Raw genomic sequence first — 18,629 nt, forward strand, 5'->3', positions numbered from 1 at the left:
TATCCCTTCCTGCAATATTTTCAGGGTATCTGCTCTTACCTCAAGGTCTTTGATCTATTTTAAGGTGATTCTGGTGCAGGGTGATATATAGGGATCTAACTTCAGTTTTCTACACATGTAATAGCCAATTCTGCCAACTCAATAGCTATGTAAATATAACTATAAAATGATACTAACCAAAATGAACTCCAAGTTATGGAAACAAGAGGGTTTTTGTTTTTGTTTTATGTATTATGTGAAGTTATTTCTTTTTTCCTTAATTTTTTTTCTTTTTTCCTTTGGTTTATTCCTTGTCACTGTTTTTTATTTTGTATATATGTTTATCTGATTTGGAGAAGGGAAGGGAAATAACAAAATGGTGAGACAAAGGACAAAGGGTGAACCAATGCTACAAGAAATGTTGGAAATGAACTTTACAACTTGTAGGGCGAAGAGAAAATGGGAGAAAATGTTGTCCGACAAGAAATATACTCATTACCTTGCTTATGTAACTGTAACCCTTCTGTACATCACCCTTACAATAAAAAGTTTTTAAAGATAATTAAGAGAGAGACAGACACAGAGAAAGAGAAAGAAGTAAGTTGATATATGCCAAGGAAAGATAGGATTAATATACCTTCCAATTTTTGTCCCGTGTTTGCTGTCTAATCGGGAAACTGACAGATCCATGAAGGGGCCCATGATGAGTCCTGTGTATTCTTTAGAGAGATAACAACGTAACATGGCAGCTCATAAAAGAGCTAGAAACCAAACCTTGAAGGCCCAAAGAATTCTTTGCAGAGGGTTGGTATATAAGTTGGGCAGAGAAAGATGAGTAGCAATTAGTTGGAATGGGGAAAGATGCAGGGAGGGGCAGCAGAGAAAATGCCTTCATGAAGAACTAGAGATATGAGAAAGTCAATAAAATTCAGTATGGCTATAGAACACTTTAGTGTTAGGGACTATGGAAACTGTAGATGACAAGAAAAATATAAGGAAGAGCCAGATGAAGAGCTTGGCAAGCTTGGATAAAAAGAAATATCCAGAAGGCAGCAGGACATCATTTAAAGAATGATCAGACAGACTTGCGCTTTCTGGTCTCTGGATATAGTCTAAAGATTTCTCTGGATATAATCTAAAGAATGAATTGAGAAGAGGAGCCAAGATTTGAGACAAAATTTGCAGCAATCTAAGCATGAAATAGTGCCTGAACTAGAGACAGCTAGAAAGCTTTGAAAAAGTTGTAATCAAAGGACTGTGGGATTTATTCAATGTGACAGTGCTGGCAGAGAAAAAACTCAGGGAGAAATCTATGTTTCCTGGTAACCTGTGATGAAATGTTGCTAATTTTGTTATCTTTTCCTTTTGTTTTTTCATTTGTTTCTATGTGAGAGGGTCAGGGAGGGCACATGAAAGGTGGAACAAAGATGAACAAATATAACAGTGGTACTCACTAGACACTATGTGGTAAATGGGGACAGGAGGGAAAGCCTGACAGAGATGGTTCAAAAGGAATTGTACTGATTGTACCTGATTCATGTAATTGTAACCCCTCTGTATATCAACTCTACAATAACAATTTAAAAAACAGAAAGGAAGGAAGGGAGGGAGGGAGGGAGAGAGAGAGGGAGAGAGTTAAGAAAAAAGAAAGAGAAAGAGAGAAAGAGAGAAAGAAAGAAAGAAAGAGAGAAAGAAAGAAAGAAAGAAAGAAAGAAAGAAAGAAAGAAAGAAAGAAAGAAAGAAAGAAAGAAAGAAAGAAGAAAGAAAGAAAGAAAGAAAACAGTTGGGTCAGAGAAGCAAGAGCAAAGATAATGCCTTTAGTTTGGGGCATTGATTATGAGAAACCTGCACGACATAGAAAGGATGTATAGATCTGAAATACAGAAGAGAAATTTGGGCCAGAGAGAAAAACATACAGAAGTTGTTTGCATAAAGTTAGTGATGAAGTCTGAGATTTATTTTTACAATAAGCCTTAGGGAAGGTATGACTTTCTCTGATTTCTTAGAGCAAAGTCAAGTTTAGAGAACACAAATAACTTCCTCAAAGCCAGAGAAGGTGGAGCCAGAACTATTCATCTAATATTAATATTTCCACTTCACACTACACCCTGTATCCCATGGACTGTACTGTTCCTATGGACTATTTTCCCACCTTGAAGAAATCCAGAAAACATTCTTTTTTTTCCCACAGCAATTCAAAGAAATGTTACTGCTTACAGTTCAAGCATTCCTTTTGGGGAGGCTATGACAAAACACATCAACATTTTATGAGAATTAAAAAGTTTGGTTCCTAAAAGGAACCAGACCTGTACTGGATAACATGGGGTGTGGGGGGGGGAGGGGAACTTGATGCTGTCCCCCTCATCTCTAGTGGTTCACTACCATTAGCCATGTCACATAGTGTGTCCAAGAGGAGGCCAACTATTCTTCTCCCAGATTAAGCCTGCTACAGGGTTGCTGGCTCCATAACCAGCTACAAACTTCTGCTGGGACACTTGTCTCCTCCTTAGGAGGATTCCCACACTTTACCCTACCAGACCTATAAACTCCATCCCTCAGTGGGAAGAGAGTGGCAGTAGTTGAAGCCATTTCTAATTTCCCATTTGGAGCTCAGCTAGAAGTTCATTGTGGTGAGCTCATCCTCCCTGGCATCTACTTCAGGCCCTCCACCCCGCCCTGACCCCCACCCCCACCCCCAGGCACTGTCATTTCATTTGCATAACCTCAGGGGTCTTCCACTGTGGAGGGACCTGCTCCAGCTGACACCAAGGCTCCAGCTCTAACCTCTCACACTTTCTCATATAGCACCTCATCTGTTTGCGGAATACATTTGTTTGTGATTACAGACTACACACAATACCATTGCACAGGGCCTATGTAATGGCCCCGTGCCATGAGAAAACACATTAGTAATTTTTTTTATGACCCTAGTGCAACCATGCAGGATTTCCCTAAAACAGAAAACATGAAGGGATTTTATTGTCATGCGCAATTAGACACCCCACATGGTTGAAGCATGTATATTAGAACTAACAGAACACAGGACTTTCCAGGCATTTGGGGTTGAGAGGTTTCTGACTCTAGTTAGCGAACACCCCTTGTTTATCTACTCTAGGGGACGTAAAATGCACAAGGAAATTGTAAAAAAGAAAAAGGGAGGGCATCAATGTCTTGAATATTTTTCTTGGTATAACTTACTTCGGCACTTAAATGTGAAACAGTTACTTACTTCTGGAAGTAGCTGTGAAATGATAAGAATTAGATGAGACTGGTGAATTCTCAGGATTTCTTATGACTCCTTTAGGAAATTTCCTATTAGACCAGGACAAGCTTTAGCCCTTCTGTAGATTTTCTTTCATTCTAGCTGATCAAGATCTGTAAAAACTAGATACTAGATCTTCCCTGAGTCTGCTTAATCAACCCTCAAGTATTCATAATTCTTTTCTTTTCTTTTCTTGTTGGTTGTAAGGCTTGAACTCTAGACCTGGATACTGTCCCAAAGCTCATCAGCTCAAGACTAGAGCTCTACCACTTCCAGTTTTCTGGTTGTTAATTGGAGATAAGGGTCTCATGGACTTCCTTGCCCAGGCTGGCTTTGAACCAGGATCCTCAGATCTCAGCCTCCTGAGTAGCTAGGATTATAGGCATGAGCCACCAGTGCTTGGCTGTATTCATAATTCTTATAAGAAGCCATTCCACTTTGAACTGCTGCTGCTATTCAATGCCCACACAGGAGTTGTTGTTGGTGGTGTCATTTTGGGGGGTTCTGGGATTTGAACTCAGGGCCTCACACTTGCTAGGCAAGTGCTCAACCATTTGGGCCATATCTCAGACTTTTTTGCTTGCTTTAGTTATTTTTTTCCCAATAGAGCCTTGCATTCTTGTCCTGGCTGGCCTTGGACTACCTCCCGTGTAAATGGGATGACAGCCAAGCTCTCCCACCACTGTTTATTTGTTGAAACGAAGTGATTCTTTTAATCCAGGCTGGCCGTGCACTTCAATCCTCCCAATTTCTGTTTTTGGGATTTCAGGTGTGAACCAACATACCTGATCTCATCCAAGAGTTTTTGATAAGTTAATAGGAGAGAAGCCAAGCAATTGTAAGAACCACACTGAATGTTATGCTTTTTTTTTTTTCTGTGAAGAACAAACACACTCAGAATTTATTTGCCCCAGGAGACAAAGTGGCACAGTTGGGAGTGTGCTACCTAAGTGTAGGCAAGATTAGTCAGCCAAGAGTATGAGAAGACAGTAGATATCATGCCAGAAGTGAACAAGCCTATTAAAAACATGTAGGAGAAATAATGTTGCCTTTTGAATATAGAATATTAGTATATATGTCACTGGATGGAAGGAAGTGAGGTTTAGTGACGCTTCCCTTAAATGTAGGAACTATTAACTTAGGGCCCTTGACTTTGATCACAGAATAAGAATTTCTGGACAAGTCACAATGGTAAGAAAACTTGACAGAGCATTAGTAAGTAAACAAGCAGGCAAGCAGACACACAAAAAGCAGACACACACACACAGAAGGGCAGGGCACACTAACAGAATGTGAGTGCTCTCATAAGGAGAGACACTGTTCCTTGGGCTGTTGGGGTATATATATGTGGTAAAGGCAGGGGAGGGGGTTTTGGCTTGAAAGTTATGTGAAGATAGATGCTTTGTCTTTGCTGTATTCATAGCTGGCATTACTTTCTGAGTTTCCAGGTAAGAATGCATCCTGCCATAAGACAGATCCTTATCCTTCAGATAAGAAGGTGCCCTGCTACCTGCATTTTGGGGCAGGAGGTGGCTTAAGTTTGGGGAAGCATTTTTCTCAGGAAGGCCCACATCCTGTCAGACAAGTGTTCATTCTTGGGGCGAGGAATGTATCCCTCATAATGGAATACATCCTTTTGTCTCTCGTTGAAGCAAAGCTGGCACTTCTAAGTTTCTGAGTTGCCTTCACCAGGCCTCAGTTTCCTAAAATAACTTTTGTTCCCATAATCTTAAGGGAAATACATGAAGGAATATCTCCTCTGTTTGCAGTAAGCTGGCCATTCCTCATTTTCCCTACTTTATCCCCCTTCCTGTAGACTCCATCTAAATATGTGTGCTACCTTTCCAAACTATTAGCTTTGAAAAATTATGTATTCCATTCAATGACAAAGGGAGAGAACCTGGCTGAGCCTTTTTGTTTTAAAAGCCATGGGAAAAACACAGTACAAAGCAGAATAATAAAAGAATATATTGGGGCTTCATATATGATTGTGCTGTGGTTATAGCAATAAATTTGCTAAGACTTTATATTCACCTTTAAGAAATGAATGTTTGTAAGGTGATAGCATCTGGTATAGTTTGGCTTTTAAATGTTTCTCAAAGCCCATGTTCTAAAGGCTTTGTCCTCAGCTTGGCACTATTGAGAGATGATAGAAATTTGAAGAGGTAGAATCAGATCCTTCCTCTTTCTATCCCTTTCCATCCTGCCATGAGGTAATCCAGTTTTGCTCTGCGATGCACTTCGGCTATGATGTAGTACTGTCTTACCATAGGTCCAGGGGCCAGGGGCATAGAACGAATCAATCATGGGCTCAAACTTCTGAAACTTTAAACCTAAATAAACTTTCCTCTTTATAATTGATTATCTCAGATATTTGTGACAGCAACAGGACATTGACTAAAACAACATCTCGCTCGTACCAAATGAAAAAAAAATGTTTATTTTCCACTTCCTTACTGGTAGCCTTCCCTGAATCTAGGTGTTATTCATCTGTTGCTCACAATTCCCAGGGAATATGAAATGGGTTCACTCTCAAATGCCAAATGTCATCGATATATGAATGAACCATTCATATAATGGAACCAATCTGTGTGTTGCTTTGAAAAAAGTTGGACTTATATATTGCTACTTCTACTATGTTCTGAATGCTTTTATGTAAACATTGTAAGGAAATTTTATTGGACCAGCCTGCATTACTTTTCTCAGTGTTGAAACCAGATACCTGACAGAAAGAATTTAAAAGAGGAAGGGTTTGTTTTGGTTCATGGCTTCAAAGGGCCCAATTCATAGTTGTTTGGCTCCAAATGCTTGGATCATCATGGCAGCAGAAGCTTGGGGTGAAGAATCTTCTTCACATCCTAGAGGACAAGAAGGAGAGGCTGAGAGAGAAAGAGAGAGATTGGGGGGACAAGGGAAAGATAACCTTAAAGATCTGCCACCAATGGCTGAGTTTCTCCAGCAAGACCACCTGCTAAAATTTCTAGAACTTTTCAAAATAGTGCCACCAGCTAGAGAACAAGCATTCAGCACATAAGCCTGTGGGAAACATTTCATATGCAAACCATAACACAATAAAACATTGGAATGGGATTCCAGCTTCAACAGTCTTTCCAACAATATCACAGGGAGATATTGTTCCATCAAAGGGAACTGCGGTGAACTCAGGTGATAATCCAGAGGTTAGACTTCAGGCCATTTATGTGTTGACCTTGCTTTTTCCTTAGAGAAAGAATCTTTTCCCTGTTGATTCCCTGTGCTGATGAATGAAGTCTGTATCAGGGCTCATCCCTGGAGACTATAATTGATCCCACCCTAAAAAGATAGGTCTGTATATTCAGTACACTGGTGAGGTTGATTGTATGGTCTACACAGATACAAATTATGAATAGGGAGAGGAAGTTGTGACAGTGTGATCTTGACCACATTGTAATGAAAAAAGTATGGGCAGAGCTTGCTGAGAGAGGAGATGTCACTAAGGAACATTACCATGAACTTCGAAGTAGAAGCACATTTTCATCACGTTTGGCTCCTTGTACTCCATTTTAGATCACAGCATCTGTGGAGAGCATCCATTGATTGGCTTGTTTTTACCAAGTTCATTTATAGTTTATGAGATGTGGGGGAAGGAAACTGCTTCCAGCTATTACCTAAAATTCAGGATGCTCTGCTCCATTTGCAAATATTCTATCAGTGGTTGATTTTGCTAACTCCTCATTACCACAACTTTGGCTATTCTTAGAAAAGGAATTAAATCACAGAAAGATTAAGTTTCCTTTCCCCCAGGGAAGATAGATTTAGAGTGTGCATAAAAAAAAATCAACTTCCCCTTCATCAGCTGACCCCCAAAGACCTAAAGTGTTGCCCCCCCTTCTTTTACAATTCTTCCAATAAAGCTTCTTTACCTTAAAAAAAAATCCTTACGTGGGGAGCTTGCTCAGAGAGTTCACACAGTGAGTGTGGTTTGTGCATTCGATATTAAGATCTAATCATTGCCCCTAGAGGGCTGAAGAATGAAAACACTGGATAGGAGCCCACCTCTTGGCTTCATGCTTGTCAAGACCAGGGATCCATTAGCTTTTTAAAGAAATGCTGATAATAAAAAGCAGACAAAGAAAGCTATGTGAATTGGCATCTAAACAATAATTTTCTGAGCTTCCCCCCCCCCTTTAAATTACTCAGAGGCATGTGAGCAAACAAGAGTTTACAGTTCCAAGTTCTATTGTTGCCCCTAGATTGTGGATAATATAGGAGCCTCTGCATTATTCTGAGCCTCTTTTCTTCTGAAATGTTTTATCATCATCAACAACAGCAAGGACAACAACAAGGACGTATGCCTCATCATTGAAGAGTATGCAAATCAGAAAGTCCACACCTCACATTTCCTATACTTATGGAATTAGATTTGCTAAACCTGAGCTTCCCTACCTTGCCACCCTCAGTGCAGGATACCAGGATGCTAGGTAGAACTTATTGCTGGGGAAAAGGTCAAAAGCTATGTACATATGAGCTGATAAGATGATGTTAAGCGAAATGAACCCAAAATAGGGACACAAGTGTTTTTTTTCTTTCTTGCTATTGTTTTTAACGTATTTATAATGTACTATGTGATTTTTTTTTGTTGTTTCTTTGGTATGCTCTTCCCTCACAGTATAACCCTTGTTTTCACTGTACTTGATTCCGGTGCCCTGAATATACATTTTTCTAATTTGGGGAGGAGAAGGGAAATAACAAAATGCTTAAATAAGGATACAGGTTGACCTATTTAACAGTGAGATGTACAAGACACTATGGTAAAAACAAACTTTCCAACTTCGGAGGGGGCGGGGGTGGGTGGGTAGGTGGAGGTGGGGAAGGAAGAGATGGCAGGGGAAAAACAAAGAAGGTAGCAATGTGCTATAGGAAATGTACTCATTACCTTCCTCATGTAACTGTAACCCCTCTGTACAGTATTTTTACAATAATATATTAATATATAGAACATACAATATGTATAATGTATACTATATAATTTATATATATATGTATATATCCGGCACCATAAGTTCAGGCTGCTGCTTTCTTTTCCCACATTAGTTCCTCATCTTATTTAACCTAGAAATTTTGGATTTGGACTGCATTTCATACTTGGAATGATGCTTTTTTCTCATTAAACCTTTTGCCCTGTGGTTGATTTATTTCTCCTGGGCTAACATTTGACTCATTCGGAATATCCGTCTTTGGCATAGGAGAAACTTCAGCATTTGGAGAGTCTCCTCTGCACAACTGGCTTCATGGAATATTCTAATTTGTTCTTTCTTTACTTTCTGTATCTATCATACCTGTCCCCATCTTCTGTCTCACCATCTTCATACCCCTGCTTTGATTTTTGTCACAAGTATTATTGAAAGAATTCATGCATCTATGATTTCCCCTGAGAATAAACAATTTTAATGTAGGTGTGCTGGTTTCCCCACGGTGCATACCAGGCAGTGAAGGGTGATATTGGTTTTGATCTGTCATGTATAGCTCCTCTCATAGGGTATTTTGAAGTACTGACAACTCAAGGTTAATGCTATAGAGGAAAACCACAATACCAAAAGAAATCACAGAACATAAGGATCTGGAGGTAACCGATACTCTAAAAAGACTTCTATTGTTAATGAAATTATCTACCTATATTCCAAACTTGGGCTTGAGAAGGTGTGCTCAGAACCATTGGTCAGTCTCTGGTCAAGGGTTTAACATCCTTTGAGACAAAGAAGTAGGAGATGATTTAAGCGCCCAGCTGCACTGACTGAGTTCAGATTCTTTCAAAATCAGACAAAGAAAAAATTCATTCCTTCACGGAATATGCCTTCCAGAATAAGCTTAAATGTAAAGTAGCCAGGCCAAATGTGAAGTCCTGTTGAGTAATTCCAGCCAGCCCTTGACCCCAGGGTTTGTGAGGACCAGGAATGGTGTTACTAGTAATTGTCTGTTTGGTTAGAAGCTGAAGTTGAACTTAGGAACATGACTAATGCTAGCTCATTTTTCCCCTTCCTCAAGCCAACCACTCAAATTAGTAAGGTTTCTCACAGGATAAATATGTCTGCTAGTTTATTCCCAGGAATCGCCTATAGTTTCTGTGTGATATACTCAGGACTTCATCTTGTTAGTCAAGTCCTATACCATTTGAGTAATGCACTCAGTCTTCTTTGCTTTTAGTTTGTTTTTTAGATAAGATATTGAGCTTTTGCTTAGGATGGGCTTTGCACTTGAATTCCCCTAGCTCTTCCTCCTGACTATATGGGATTGTAGGTGTATACTACCCTGTCTAACTTCCATACGATATATGAATCTGCCCTTTTCTTGGCACTCTCCCTGTACCAAGCTCAATCAAGATTCTCCTGAGCTAGAATGGGTGTCTGTGCTAATTCTTTTCTCCTAAACTCTTGTCTGTCTATGCTGCTTACTTAATCACTATTAATGTGAGAAAAAGAAAATATTTTTTATTGTAAAGATACTGTACAAAGAAGTTATAGATACATGAGTAAGGTAATGAGTACATTTCCTATTAAGCATTGTTTTTCCCTTACCATCCTTTCCCTCCCCATCTCCCCAACTTCTCCCTCCTTCCCCTCCCCCAAGCTGTAAAGTTCATTTTCAACACAGTGTCATGTATAACTCATTGTTACAATGGGTCAACCTGTATCCTTATTTCAGCATTTTGTTATTTCCCTTCCCCTCCCCAAATTAGAAAAATGTATATAAAAAATGTAGGGCACCTGAATCAAATACAGTGACAACAGGGGTTGCACCATGGGGGAAAAGCATACAAAAGAAACAAAAAAAATCACACCATACATTCTAAGTACATTAAAAGCAACAGCAAGAAAGATAAAACTTCTTGTGTCCCTATTTTGGGGTTCATTTCACTTAGCCTCATCTTATATGGTCATATGTACATAGCTTTTGACCTTTTCTGCTTGTCCTAGACATAGACTAGTTATTGCAATTAAGGGAAACCATGGGACCTATGTTTCTTTGGGCCTGACTTACTTCACTTACTTCACTTTTTTCCAAGTCTTTCCATTTTCTAACAAATGGGGCAATGTCATTCTTTTTGATGGAGGCATAGAATTATATATATATATATATATATATATATATATATATATATATATATATATGTATATATATATACACATAGACACACATAGACACACACACACACACACACACACACACACACACACACACACACACACACACACACACACACACACACACACACATATATATATATCACATTTTCTTGATCCATTCATCTACTGAGGGGAATCTGGGTTGGTGGAGGATCTTGAAGAAACGGCTCTATTGGATGTCTATGTGGTCTTTTATTTACTCCTTAATGGAGTTTTTGCTGCAGCACTGTGCACACAGTAGGCTCTGGATAAACTGCTCTGGCTAAATTGATAACCTTGTGGTAAAGATTTATTAGCCTAATTAAAGCTGAGTAAACCAAGGCCTAGGTACTTAAGCAACTCTCCCACCACAGCATGGTTCAGCTGACTTTTCCCCTGGGTCATCTCTGTCATTGCTGTCTGTTATGTCTACACCATTAAAGCCACTGTTCCATTGGTACCAAAACCAGGATTGCCTAACACTGTCTCATTGCTTCAGAAATACATGGTGCTATTTATGGAGAGAACTTGGGTGACTGACCAGTGTGATTTTTGCCTCTTGGCCTTTGGAACATTGTCTCTGGAGTTGACTCCAGAAAACCTCACACAGATTTGTGTTTGTGGAAAGGGGTCCAAAGACTTAATTATTTTTTGAGAGTTCTAGTATTTGTCCTTTGCTAACCAGGTCATTCTTTAGATAGAAAAAAATGCCGTGTATGACCCAGCCAACAGTGCTGCTCAATGGAGTTGACAGGCAGCCAGAAACTCAAGGCCCTGCCCGCAGGCCTGAGCATATCCAGAGAGAGCTGGCAGAGATCACCTTTCTGTGTCACACTGTGTGCAGCTCTCTACTCTAAGCTTTTGTTCAAGCTTGGAGAAATTACCAAAGGCAATGTTCACTGACCTTTCTTGAGAGAAGTTGTACTTGGTGATGGGAGGAGAATGAGAAGAAGGCAGTCTGCCTCTTTAGAAAGGGATAAATCACCAGGCACCAGCAGGGCCTAAAAGATTGTTATGACTTGTAACATCTCAAAAAGTATATTTCTATCATTATCAGTAGCAGCTGCCACTTATGTACCTCATCGGAAGGCAATGGAGTGAACCAGTAAAGAAAAATTTAGAATTTTAATATGTATCCTGTTTTTCCATCAGTTATTTTACAGCTATAGTCTCCTAAGATTTTTGCTTAAAATTTCCAAGCTCTCAAGAGTAAATTGTAAAGGGGCTAACTGGTGGTCCCCCACATTCTTCAGAAGTGTTTTCTTGATTGTCCATGGGAGGAATACAGACAAAGCGACTTGTTCTGAGTCCATAAGAGCCACCGGCCATCCTGACCCATAAGAGAGCAATTCAGAGTGTGGTAAGGAAGATGCATTATTCATCCCACAGACTTATGAGCCTCACGGCGTGCAGAGGGGTGTGTGAGGTAGGGGTGACTCATAAACAAACTCTCGTGTCAATTGAGGCCTGCCAAGGAATCCTCAAGACCCAAAACATGCTCCATTCTGAAAGATGCAGCATTTTCTAGTCATCTCTGTTTATCATTTATTTGTCCTTAAAAGTAAACCTACCTACAGAGGAAGAATAATCATCTGTGCTGGTGAGTCTCCTCAAGAAATCAACATCACTTTTAGCTTTTCTTACATATTAGAAAACCCTGTGTCTTCTCCTTTAAAAAAAATTCATGTCATTTTACAAGCTACCTCCAACAGCCCCTTTGTAAAGCCATTCTTATAGATCAAATGGGAGAATGCATTTAAAAGCTTTATTTTGTGTATGTCCTCAGTAAACGTTAACTATTCTCATCACCTTATCATATCATCCTAGCTGTCTTTACCATTGCAATTGATAGCTCTTGATCTTCTTTGCTTACCTCTGACAAAAAGCAAAATCACTGGTATCTGACAGGGTATCTGGGTTGTAAGGGGAGATGGCTTCACCTCCATTTTAAAACTGATGACCTTCAGGTGAGCAAGGATGAACAACGTATTTGGATGAGATGATTTCATAATTTTAGTATCGTGGTCAAGGAACCTGAATAACTCTGTCAAAGACCCCAATATACATGCTCACTTTTTTTCTTGACACCATAGATTAGAAGTGGGGAAGAAAAGGAAAATGTTTATTAAAAGTATACTGTGTTCCCGGCATTTCACATGGTATAGGGGTGGAAATGCATGTTGAAACCCTAACCTACAGCACCCAGGATGTGATTTTACTTGGAGATGGGGCTTTACAAAAGTTGTTGTTATTTTAAAGGTGATGTACCAAGGGGGTACAGTTAAATAAGTCAAGTAAAGAGCACATTTCTTCAGCATTTTCACAATAAAAAAAGAGCCCATTTCTTTTTGGACAATAGAGATAGAGCTTTTAAAGTCATTGAGTGAAACAACATGTTTTTCTTTAGTTTTATATGGGGTACTTACACAGGCTTGCATATATTATTCATCCTGGTGGAGTAATTGCCTGAATTATATATTATCTTCCTGAAGTCAATAGCAATAATGAAGTTATTTGGGTAGTTACTAACCAACTGTTTCTAGTGCTCTCATAAGAACAGGAGTTTAGAACATGGACATGCACTTATAAAGAACTGTATTAAAACACGGAGAAAAATGGCTATCTATAAGCCAACAAGAAAACCTCGAGAACACAGATCATCCCAATACCTTAGCCCTGGACTCTTAGAATCTTAGACCATGAGAAAATGGAACTTTTTTTTTAAAATTGTGAAAATACCATACAGAGGGGTTACATGAGCAAGGTAATGAGTACATTTCTTATCAAGCATTGTTGCCTTCTCCTTTATTTCCCCTTACCATCCCTACCCAACCTCAACCCCATCCCCCCTACCCCCCCTCCTCCCCACACCAAAGTTGTAAAGTTCGTTTTTCAACATAACGTCTTGTACATCTCATTGTTGCAATGGGTCCACCTGTATCCCTATTTAAACAATTTGTTTTTTTCCCTTCCCTTCCCCAAATTATACCGACATCAAATACAGTGAAAACAGCGGTTATACCATGGGGGAGGGACATACAAAGCAACAAAAAAAAATCTTATAAATATGTTAAAAACAATAGCAAGCAAGAAAACCCATTTGAGTCCTTATCTTGGGGTTCATTTTGCTTAACATCTACTTATCTGACTGAATGAAACTTTTTTAAGCCAACACTCTATAGTATTTTTATGATAGCCATAAAAATTGGTGTTACCTGTATTCTTTTATTAAATCATTAGCACAAATCTTTACATTATTTTAAGATTGCTATAGGGTTACCTACATTCTCCATGTTTATTGTGACATTATTTATAATAACCAGATTATGTATTCAGCTTACCTGTCCATTGACAGATGAATGGATAAATAAAATGTGGTATATATACATAATGGAGTGTTACTCAGCCACTAAGAAGAATGAAATTATATCATTTGCTGGAAAATAGATGGAACTGGAGATCATCTTGTTAAGTGAAATTATCCAGATTCACAAAGACAAGTATCACGTACTTTCTTTCATTTATGGAATCTAAGGGGAAACAACAAAACAAAGAACCAAAGTCATAAAAGGGTGACGACCGAGGAAGTAGAAAGAGAAGAGAAAGGAGGAAGGGAAAAGAGGAGATAAGAACAGGTAATAGAGGGGCAAAAATGATCCAAGTACATTATATGTATTGTGGAAATATCATGAAGAAACCCTTCACTGTATACAATTTCTTATTGCCAATGAAAAAAGAAAACTGATCAATAACTTGTCCATACGTGGCTAGTAGCTTGTCTGAGCCTCAAACCCATTTATACAGGAGAATACTTGCATATGGCAATGTTTTAATACTTTTTCTTGCCTTAAAAAAATCACATGTAACTCAGGGAAGAACTACACTGTGATGATTACATGAATGCAGATTCATTTAGACACTTCTTATTAGAGAAAGAGGGAAAGGTATTAACACAGAAAAAAATGGAAGCCTAAGTGTCATAAATATTGTTAGCTTTGAACTGAACAAAAAGTTTACTTTACCTGATAATAAACTATGGATTATTTATAGATAAGACTCCAAAAAACAGAATTCTAGAAGCCAAATGCACTTTGATTACAGGCACTATAAGAAGCATTTTTGTCAAAATATGTTCTTCATTTTTTGGGGGGGGGCAGGAAATACAGTCTTATAAGGTTAGTGTTAGAATACATTTACGCTCCCTTCAAAACTAAAAGAATCTTTCCAAATAAGACCTTAAAATTCTTTACCCTAGTTAGTCTAAGACAGCTCTTACAGCATGGCCAAAGATTAAAGTTTGTATTCACAGTTGTTTTAAACCAAGACATTATTTTCTGGCTTTCTCAATCATATTTTTATTCCTTTTGAATATCTCATCAAAGCATTTTGATTAGAACAAGTCATTGAGAAAGCAGAAGCCAAAGTAAATACTTGGATTTAAATTACTACAGTGAAGGGACTACAGTTTTAGTCAGGCCTAAGTTATGGGGACTTCTAATGATTCTATGAGATTCTAGAATTTATGGACTTGGCTTGGACATTGCATTTTTTTCTTCCTGATTTACTTCTGATTTCTAAAGTCAGCCATGAATTTCAATCATTGTCTACCTTGTCAAACTTTTTCTGCTGGTCTTTTCAGGGATTTTTGCCAATTGAGAATTTCCTTGAAGTTTATGAACTCTGATTTCTTAGTCTAAACCAGCATCCTTTGCCCAGCAACGCGGCCACATTGCCCATGTTGGCTATGTGAGGAACAGAGGTGTCTACCAGCTCCGCTGCTTTCATCCTTATTTCCAGAATGGACTGGGAGAAACTGCGGTCAAATAGATGAAGCTGGAGAACAAATTCACTTGCAAATGTGCTATTTACTTACACCTTCCTGGACTTCTCAGGTTATATTGTGGAAGCATTAGATGCACACATTTGGGAGGTACAGAGAGTTGGCTCCAATTTTAACTTCCTTGTATAAGCTAATAGTAAAAAATAATTAAGTAATGTACCTCATTTCCACATGTATTAACAGGTTTGTTGTAAAGCTAGGCGTGGTGGTACATACTTATAATCCCAACACTCAGGAGACTGAAGCAGGAGAATCTCAAGTTTAAGACCAGCCTGGGCTACATATAGGAAGATATTATCTTGAACAAAAACAAAACTAAATGATGTTACATAGGAAAAAACATGTGAACAGCATTTGGCATGTGGCAGTATATAATACATGAAGATCATAAATAAAAGTTTGGTAACTTCACCTAGTATAACTTCCATACTTTCTGGGTGATTGAGATTGTATTTTTAACAGGACAAAAGCTGCCTACAGTGGAGAAATACCATGGCAACTTGATGTGCAATGGGGACTTAACCTCACAGATGACCTAAGAATCCCCACGGAGGGCATTCTCCATGTGTTTCAAACTTGATGCATCATCCACCAAGCATCTTCCTTCTGGAAAAGCAGGAGACCGCCCAAGGTTTGGATAAGTTCAGGGAAGCATCTGAACTTTTTGGGAGCTGTCCCATCAAAACTGGGGCTGTCTGAGTTTTGACCACTGGGGCCAATATTCTTTTCTGTCTGGGATTTTTAAAAAAAGATCAGAACATTGGATTAGTATTCCCAGTTCTTGATGACATTAGAAGGCTTTCAGCATGAAAATTCCACTAATCTCAAACAGAATCTATGGATAAAAGAGATGAGTAACGTGAGAAAATGAATGGACTAGCACTCACTGGGAGAAGCTAAGGGGAAAAACAAAATCTGTCTTCACAGAAGAGCTTTTAGTCTATATGATCATTCCCAATGTTCTCCTATGTTACATAAGTCAGATAGAGATTCAGGTTTCAATTCTAGCGTTTATCAGATGGTAGTGACTTCTTTCCATCCCCAAAGCCTCAGTTTCCTCACTAGTAAAGTTAAATCTTACCATGTAAACTCATTTATGTGTGGATTTAATTAACAATATTTGTAAAGCACTTGGTCTGGCACATAGCAAATATTTACTGAATAGTAGACTCCCAAGGTTTCTGTAGAATCCTCATCATTCATCCATGTATATTTCAACATTTATATCCCAACTTTTTCCATCTTGCTCAGGAATATGTTCACATTTATTTAAAAATGTACATGCCCTTTTAGAATTCTCATAGAAAATTATTAAATATAGATTGAACCAATATTGTTAATCCTCATTGAAACATAAAATTTAATCTGGCATGTATCTCAGTTTACTTGAATCAATGACCATGAAAAATATAATTTAGCTGGGAAGGTGGCTCAGTGGTAGAGTGCTTGCCTTGCATGCATGAGGCCCTGGGTTCGATTCCTCAGCACCACATAAGCAGAAAAATATAATTTAGCTACATTTAGCTATGTGTACCAAATATTATTCTGTAAAATAGAAGGTGGTAAAAGAAGTGCTTAGGGAATCAGGTCCCAGAGACCTAGAACATTGTTCTGCTTTCAGCCCTGCAATGGGCTCCAAAAAATTTTACATGCACTAAGGTCATCTTCAGTGCTATGAAGACAAGCAAAGTGAATACACCCATTTTGCCTTCACAGATTTAATTTTTGTAGTGCTTTTTTCTTGCCAGTTCTGAGGCTCAAACTCAGGGCATCTTGCTCTCTAATCTTTCCAGCTTGGCTGTTGCTCTACTACTTGAGTCATCCTTCCAGTCCAGCATTTCACTGGTTACTGGGAGATAGGGTCATATATCCTTTTCCTCCAAGGCTAACTTCAAACCATGATTCTCCAGATTACAAGCTCCTGAATAGCTAGAATTATAAACATTGGCGCCTACACAACTTTCTTTGGAATAGTATCCTTTGTTTCACCTTCATTTTGTGTTTTGATTCCCTTTTCTTTCAGAATTCTGGGTACCCTCTTAATTTATCTATAGCTGAATCTGAAGAGAACTATGACTTGGGTAAATACCACACATTGCTTTCATTAATATGTCATATTAAATTAAAAAATCAGATCCAAATCCAAAGTTGGATCTCTTAACATTATTCATTCTTTAGGAAGTCTGAAGGCTGGGAATAATTTTTCTCATGATTTTGCATGAGTGTGTGCACATACACACATACAGTGCAAATTCTGTCTCTTAACATTTTTAAGACCTTGTGTATGTAATATATTTTCATATTTTTATCAGTGGCATCTTGTCTCCAAGGCTAGTGATTCTCCATTCTCTATATGGACGGGACATGCATAGTTTGCTAACAGTCCCCTCTTTAGCCTTTAGTATTGAGAATCTTATTTCTACCTGTACCAAGAATAGGATTTCTTCTGCCTGCTCTCATAGTTTTACTGAGGAAAAACCTGGCTAGAACTGTCATCCTTTGCAGGAAAGAAAACCAACACCTTTAATTTTTATGGCAGTAAAGGACTCACTTAGTCTATTTTCTATTGTTGCAACAAAATAATACCTGAAACTGGTTAGTGTATGAAAAAAAGAGATTTATGTAGATCAGTTTTAGAGACTGAAAACCACAAATAAGGTAGCCTCGAAGGAGGGCCTTCTTACTGTGTTAAAATATGGTAGGTGACATCATGGCAGAAGTGCACATGAACATGGGAGAAAGTGACAGAGACTGAGAGACAGAAATAGAGGAAGGTGTCACATGGAGAGACAGGAAGCAAGAGAACAAGGAGGAGCCAGGCTTCCATTTTTATAACTCAATCCAGCAGGAATGAATCCATTGCTGTGAGACCTGACCTATTCTTTGTGTGTGTGTGTGTGTGTGTGTGTGTGTGTGTGTGTGTGTGTGTGTGTGTGTGTGTGTGAACATACTGTACAGAGGGGTTACAATTACATGGGCAGGATAATGCGTACATTTCTTATCAAGCATTGCAGCCTCCTCCTTTGTTTACCCTTCACATCCCTTCCCAGCCTCCCCCCGCCACCCAAACCTCCCCCCCCCCCGCACCAACGTTGTAAAGCACGTTTTCCACATGACAACTAGTACTTCTCATTGTTGCAACAGGTCCACCTGTATCCTTAAATTACTTGTTTTTCCCATCTCCTCCACAAGTTATACTGACATCAAATATAGTGAAAGCAGGGGTTATACTGTGGGGGAGGGACATACAAAGCAACAAAGAGATAATCTTATAAATGTGTTAGAAACAAATGCATGAAAGAAAAAACATTAAAATACATATCTAAGGGTTCATTTTCCTAACATCACATTATCTGACCTTTTCCGCTTGACTCATACATATACTAGATATTGCACATAAGGGAAA

General features: G+C 38.7%; 1 long non-coding RNA gene across 1 annotated transcript; it reads right to left on the reverse strand.

The window, feature by feature from the left end:
* Positions 1-5,715: 5,715 nt before the first annotated feature.
* LOC138831600 (uncharacterized) lies at positions 5,716-7,367 on the reverse strand. The gene is made up of 3 exons (XR_011373397.1): positions 7,277-7,367; positions 6,728-6,797; positions 5,716-6,099 (listed from the first exon to the last, which is right to left on the reverse strand). It is a non-coding gene; the product is annotated as an uncharacterized lncRNA (long non-coding RNA).
* Positions 7,368-18,629: the final 11,262 nt, after the last annotated feature.

Source organism: Dipodomys merriami, unplaced genomic scaffold, assembly GCF_024711535.1.
Source record: "Dipodomys merriami isolate MVZ:Mamm:240054 unplaced genomic scaffold, mDipMer1.0.p SCAF_2, whole genome shotgun sequence".
Lineage (NCBI taxonomy): Eukaryota > Metazoa > Chordata > Mammalia > Rodentia > Heteromyidae > Dipodomys > Dipodomys merriami.